This window comes from Salarias fasciatus, unplaced genomic scaffold, assembly GCF_902148845.1.
Source record: "Salarias fasciatus unplaced genomic scaffold, fSalaFa1.1, whole genome shotgun sequence".
NCBI lineage: Eukaryota > Metazoa > Chordata > Actinopteri > Blenniiformes > Blenniidae > Salarias > Salarias fasciatus.
The window spans coordinates 411776-418615 of record NW_021941394.1 but is presented as its reverse complement, the minus strand read 5'-3'; the positions used below and the strand labels follow the sequence as shown (position 1 = coordinate 418615).

General features: G+C 41.6%; 1 long non-coding RNA gene across 1 annotated transcript; it reads right to left on the bottom strand.

Annotated features, from left to right (window-relative positions):
- Positions 1 to 587: 587 nt before the first annotated feature.
- On the bottom strand, positions 588 to 1907 carry LOC115385621 (uncharacterized). Its single transcript, XR_003931156.1, has 3 exons — positions 1735 to 1907; positions 1391 to 1516; positions 588 to 919 (listed from the first exon to the last, which is right to left on the bottom strand). It is a non-coding gene; the product is annotated as an uncharacterized LOC115385621 (long non-coding RNA).
- Positions 1908 to 6840: the final 4933 nt, after the last annotated feature.

Here is a 6840-nt window from a genome sequence, read left to right as displayed (position 1 = left end):
ACACTCGAGATGTGTTCATGGCCCACTTCTGTGAGGAGGGAGCAGTACCGTGGCAGCCAGCAGAATAGTCATGTCCTCACAGGACTGACCCACAACGGCTCTTTTAAGAGCCACCCACAAATACCTAAAGAGCACTCCTTCTATTATAACATTTAAGCAGCTACATTTAACAATGTACAAATAAAATGTGTATATTAATGTTTTTCTTGTGTACATGTTTCTATATTCAATACTCTTTGGAGCTTTTTTTCCATCCTGTTTGCAGGTAATGGCTGCCAGACTCTACTCCTTCCCCAGACTTCTGTATCATCACAACATGCACGTTCAGACCAGTCTAAACAACACAAGGTGAAATAAATAAAACAAATTTCCAACAGAAAACTGTTTTTTTCCTTCTAAGATTATATGAAACTAAATATCTACAATTGGGGAAATCAACATTTTCAATCAATCAGGATTATAAAATGATAAAGGTGTGCTTAAAGTCACAGTCAAAAACAGGAGTTGCAGAGAGCATAATTTTTTTTATTTAACAAAACATAAAACTATATACATAAAATATAGAGACAAGAATAGAAAGGATCTTAATTGGAGGAGGTGCGGTGGAAGAGGAGGGACACACCGGAGTCTGGTTCCTCTCCTGCAAAAAGTGTCACCTCATTCAGGTCAAATTACTGAGTTGGCTCCAATTGTTCCAAATTTAGCATAAAAGTGCTGCTTTCATATAATAGTTTGTGTATTTGAAATTTGACAAAATCTTTTGATTGAGGCGGCACTTTTTGCAGGAGAGGAAGCAGAGAGAGGAGGAAGTGCTCATCTTCTGAGTAAGGTTTCCTCAGTTCTGCCAGCAACTCCCGCTCAAACGCTGATGGCTCTGAGCGGTCCTGGAGCCTTCTTCTTTGCCTCTTACGAGGTGGCCCTTTAAAGAAACACAGGACAATGAGAATCCTGACAGCTGAAATATGTTTCACCCACAATTCAACCAATTATTACAAAGAAAATAACATAAGCAACAACTAAATTCTGTGTTAAAAGAAGAATATGTGTAATTTAACAATATCTAAACAACTTTTATGTTAAATTATGTCAAAGTAAATGAGCATTCATAGTACAATTGTTATTTAAACTGACCATGATTATTTCACATCTGAACAAATTCAGTAAAATTCCTAGATTCACAGTTCATCATTCAAAGACACACACAAATGAATGACTATTGGACCCAAAAGTATGATAAAAGTTTCAAAAGAAATATTTTCTTGACACAAGCACGTAGCTCTCCAAAAATATACATCTATAGTATTTTTTGGAATCTACTTGATTGTGTGGATCTTTTTCAAAGCTTTTAAAATATTCCTACATTCTCAACCTTAGCAAAATTCCTGCACACCTGAAGGTGTAGGAGCAGATGAAGGGCCAGCCTGCGCAGAAGAGGCAGAAGAAGCAGCAGCAGCAGGCACAGGTGACTCTGGGTTAGAAGAGGATGGTTCTGTCCCAGGTCCTATGTCAGCAAGTTCTGTATGAAAAAATAAATGATTAAATAAATGCACCGTTTCTGTTTTTGGTTCTATTTTTCCAAAAAAATAAATATTATTTATATTATTTCCACTGCTTGTACTCCTGCTACTAAATATCAAGGCAGCACACCGATCAGACAGAAATCAATGTATTTTGTTTAGCTATCATAAAATGTTTGTGTGAGTGTTTTTTTCAACAAAATCAGACATAAAGCACCTGACATCCCTGCTCCTGCTTCTTCCTGTGGCTCTTCTGGGTGGTCATACCCTGCTTCCTCCTCTTCCTCGACCCTTGGCAACAGCATGTTGCCTGACGTCTCCCGTGGGGCGATGTGGGGGTCGAGGAAGGATAAAACAGCTCGGTATTTCCACCCCTTGGCTGACCCTGCCTCTGAACCACTCTTCTTCCTCCTCTCTTGCTCCTTCCTGAACTCCTTGGTGTACTTGTCTCTCAGGCTCTTCCACCGATTTTTGCACAGTTCCTCTGTATAAACATTGGTTTTAGCGGGAAAGATAGCAGCGGCTGTACAATGTTCTGACTGAATGTAGCACACAATACAGCGCGATGAAAAGTTTAGATAACTTACTTGGGACCCCGATCTCCTCGCTGATCCTCCCCCAAGCAAGATCCTTTCTATTCTTGTCTCTGTAGTGGAAAGACGACGTGTCGTACAGCTCCGGACGAGCGCACACAGCCACAATCAACTTGTCCTCCATCGTTGTCTTTCTTTTCCGGACTCCTGGTCCTGACGTAAACGACGTGAAACGTAGTGACGTAGCAGCGGAGGGATCGTCTCTGATTGGTTGACGCTCAGCGGCAGCGCGTCGAAAGTTCAGTTTTCCCAACTCTCAAAAAGCGACGCTCACGACGCTCCTGACGCCGGAGACGAGCGTCGTGGGCGTCGACGCTCGAAACGCTGGAAAAGCGACGCTCATGACGCTCCTGATGCGCCGCCCCGCCGCCCGCCGCTCCACGACGCTCGTCCACCATCGACTTTGCATAGAAAAGCGACGCTCACGACGCCCGCGACGCTTTCGGTGTGAACGTAGCATAAGTGTGAAATGCACGGTCCGCCACTGGTGTACATAATGCACTGTAAGTTAGATTGTTGTATTCACCACAGTCCATGTATAACTTTGACATCAGTTTATGTGATGGAGTTTTGAAATGTATTTTACATGATGTTTTATAAAGAACCAGATCATTTTTGTTATTTTGAAGATCAGTTGAATTCATAGATTTCCTGGGAAAGATGTTATTGTATGTCAGAATAAAATGGCGCTGGTCTCATGAAGATCGTATTTTCTTCATCTACTCTTCACTGATCCACAGACTCTACAGATTTGGTGTATCTCATGGACTGGCCCAGAGACCCCTAGCTCTGGTGCCGGTTACACTTTCAGTATTGTGGTTACACTTACTCCTGATTTGAGAGAATGAAAGATAAAATACTGTACAGTTTGTGATAATTGATTTCTTTCCTGCTATGGCAGATTGATTTTTTTTGTTTATGCTGGAATTCCTTTCCAACACCTTTGACACTGTCCAGAGTTCCTGTTCAACGTGAAGCAGCATCATAAAGGATTTGGATTAATCTTCTTCATCATTTTCATCATCTTGATACATGGAGCAGATAAGAGCTGACACTGGACAGACTGACAGACATTGGACTGAGCAGCAAGCTGTGAAGGGACATTTTCCTTTCCTTTTATTTTTCTAATTTTTATTGGGGATTTGCATACAACTGTGATGTTTCGTATTCTGTGCGTTGTCAGAATAAAAAACGTGTGATCATTGTTACAGTAACCTTCCCCTCACTCCTTGAGTTGAACCTGAGTGAATTAAATGTGTGTTACGAGCTACGCTCTAGCTACATAGAGCTGCAGTATTAGTAAGTTACAAAATTATTCAATGTGGCACACTAGTGCCACCGCGGGTCGGCTAGACACGGGCGGAACCACAGCCAGTGAGTTTGAACTTTGTTTATTGTCCAAGCAGTGGGCCCAATCCCCACCCCTCAATTCGGCGGGCTTCTCTAGCCGCCGCCGCCACACCGTGCAGACCTCGATCCGGGTCGCTCCAGTCTTCAGCCTTTCCAGGCTTGCGTGCGCGTCCTCTCCAGTCTGCATCTCCGTTCAGCTCTGCTCCACTCTCCCCTCTCCGCCCGGTCCAGCACACCACTTCAAGCAGGAGAGAGTAATCAGATCAATTGCCAGCACCTGCTGCACCTTGGACACCGGCTCCCTGAGCAGCTTCCCCGCCTCCTTCTCTCCTGCAGCCGAGAGCAAACCACGCCCCTCCTCCACATTCAACTTTAAGCTTAAAACTATAAGAAAGGTGTGCAGCATGACCTCAGTACCAGTGACATGCTGGAAGTGGATGGACTGTAGAAAACCTATTTTTTCACTTGGACATATCGAAAATGAAGCCAGGTTCCATGTGAAAACATCAAACAAAACACAAAGTCTAAGCAATGGAGGGATGTACCTTCAGAGGAAAATCCACCAGACCAAGACTCAAGAACCCTCACAGCACAGCAGCTTATCACATCAGACTTTTTCTTTCTTTCTTTCTTTCTTTCTTTCTTTCTTTCTTTCTTTAGTTTATTTTGTTCTTATTTTTTCATGGTAAGCATTAAAAATAAATACATTTATCTTATCCAAGTTATGAAAAAAAGCATATGCATGCCAGGAAGTAAAGAACTGGAGTAGGATGAAGAACAGTGTCTTATTTAACCCCTACCCCATTCTCGTAACATAAATACAATATTGTAAAAACAATATCATATCATAGAATACATAAATTACCTTATGCGACTTAAATGGATGCGATGTGGATCCAGGTCCACCATCCAACAAATGGAGTGACTGCAGGAACAGCTGCTTCATGGAGCTCATGAGGAGTGAGCTGCTGATCACTCTCAACTCTACATGAAGTTCTGATTTTATTTATTTTGTGTTTTAAAAGTTAATTTTTGTACAATCTGCACAACCAAAATTCCTTCAGGTGCCCCTGCAATTGTCATGTTGTAGATCATAAGATATGTAAACTAACAGCAGCACTTTAAAATCAAAAGACTTTTTTCCTTGGTAATAAAGTACCAATGTAAATGTTTTCATGCAAAGTCTCCTGTATCACATGTTGTTAATTTCTTGTCAAGTCCAAAGTAGAAGTTTTATCTCCCGGATGTTGTGATAAATCCAACCACCTGCTAGTTACTGATCAGCTTCTGACATCCAGGACACTATTTAAGGCTGCACTGACATCTGGGACCATCAGTCTGACCGACACAGACCAACTTCTGAGAGAAGAGATGGAGACCTTTCTTTCTTTTTTGCTCCTGATTTGCTCTGTCTCTGCAGTTCAGCTCAACACAGAGTCTGACAGTGAAATTAAGGCACATTTGCTGCAAACTGAATCGAAAGGAGAGGAACCACCAAAACCTTTGAACAATCAACAAAGCTGCACACCTGACATCCATGCTGTGCTGAGGGAGATGACCGCAAAACTGACTGGACTGAATTATGAAATAAGAGATCTACAAAGAGAGAACGAAGGTAAAACAGTGAGAGAAGTAATGACACTTCCTTAAACCACTGATGTACTATTCAACAACATGGCATGTTTTCTCTGTTTTTGTTTTGTTTTGTTTTGTTTTTGTTTTCAGCACTCGCAGCAAAGGACAGAGAACTGGAGTTGCAAATAACACAACAACAAGGTACAATCATTAATTCGAGACTTTTTTTTTTAAATGATGAACAATTAGACACTGACAATATTTCCTCCAAATGTTATTTCATACCTGTGGCTTGTTGAACACAACCAGATTTTGGAATGATGTCGTAAAGCGTAGACATTACAATGAAGATATTTCCAGAACTTTTCAAAAATAAATGTGGATTTTCAGCTCAAGCTGGAGAACTGGTGACCATTAAATCCAGAGCAAACATCACAGAAAACCAAGTGGAGGCTCTGAGGAGAGAGGAGGAAGGGTTGTGATTGTAGAAACAAGCTCATCTTCAGAGCAAGTCTTTTTAAGTGACATACTTCAACAGAAGGATGTTTTTCTCTCTCACAGTAAAGAAAGTGGCGTTTTCAGCCTCCCTGGTGGCTTCAGGTGGAGGACACATCGGACCATTTAACACTCAAACACCTCTGGTCTTCAGATATGTTGTTACAAACATTGGAAATGCCTACAACCCTAATACAGGTAACCAAGTTTATACATTATAATGGAGAACATCATTAATTGATGTTTGATTCATTGTTAAAACAGATCTAGTAGAAAATGCTCCATGTTCCTCAGTGTCAGTCCTCATCTTTCCAGAAAGAAAGAACTGAAAACTAATTAAAACCCCAAATTCACTATCTCAGAAAATTAGAATAATACTTAAGACTATACAAAAAAAATAGTTTTAGAAATTCTGGCCAACCCATAGTATAAACATGAAGTGTATGTACATGTACAGCACTCAGTACTTAGTTGGGGCTCCTTTTTGCCTGAATGACTGCAGCAATGCGACGTGGCATGGAGTGGATCAGTGCGTGGCACTGCTAAGGTGTTATGAGAGCCCAGGATGCTCTGATAGTGGCCTTCAGCTCTTCTGCATTGCTGGGTCTGGCCAGGCGCCAACCTCCACTCATAAAACATGAGGATAATAAGGAAGTGCAAAAAATATGTAATTCCGGGGTTATTCCAGCAGGGGGCGATGATGCTGGTTTCAAAAAGAGCCCGGGTCTCATTGAAACCCATTCAAAATGCAGATTTTTAGAGTGCAAATTGGCCTGTATCACTAATTTCTACAACAGTGTTGGCTTCACCAGACTCTGATTTTCACATAAATCATGTGTTGATTTTATATTACGAGTTAAAGTTTTGCATAAATTGCTCTATGACAGCGCCTCCTCTGTCAATGTGATGCGGTCACATGAGAGGCTGGACCAATCACATTTACATCCAGTTTCAAATGTTCAATGTGGAGACGTCCTGCTGGACTCGCCGAAGCCTTCAGAAACGGATTATGGAACTCTGTGGGTGACATCATGGAAGTTCTATCCATTATATTTATGATCTATGGGTCTGGTGTATCACATATTTCTCTTCACAATACCCCATAGATTTTCTATGGGGTTAAGGTCAGGTGAGTTTGCTGGCTAGTCAAGAACATTAATACCATGGTCCTTAAACCAGGTACTGATAGCTGTGGCACTGTGTGCAGGCACCAAGTCTTGTTGGAAAATGAAATCTGCATCTCCATAAAACTGGTCAGCAGCAGGAAGCATGAAGTCCTCTAAAACTTCCTGGTAGACGGCTGCATTGAC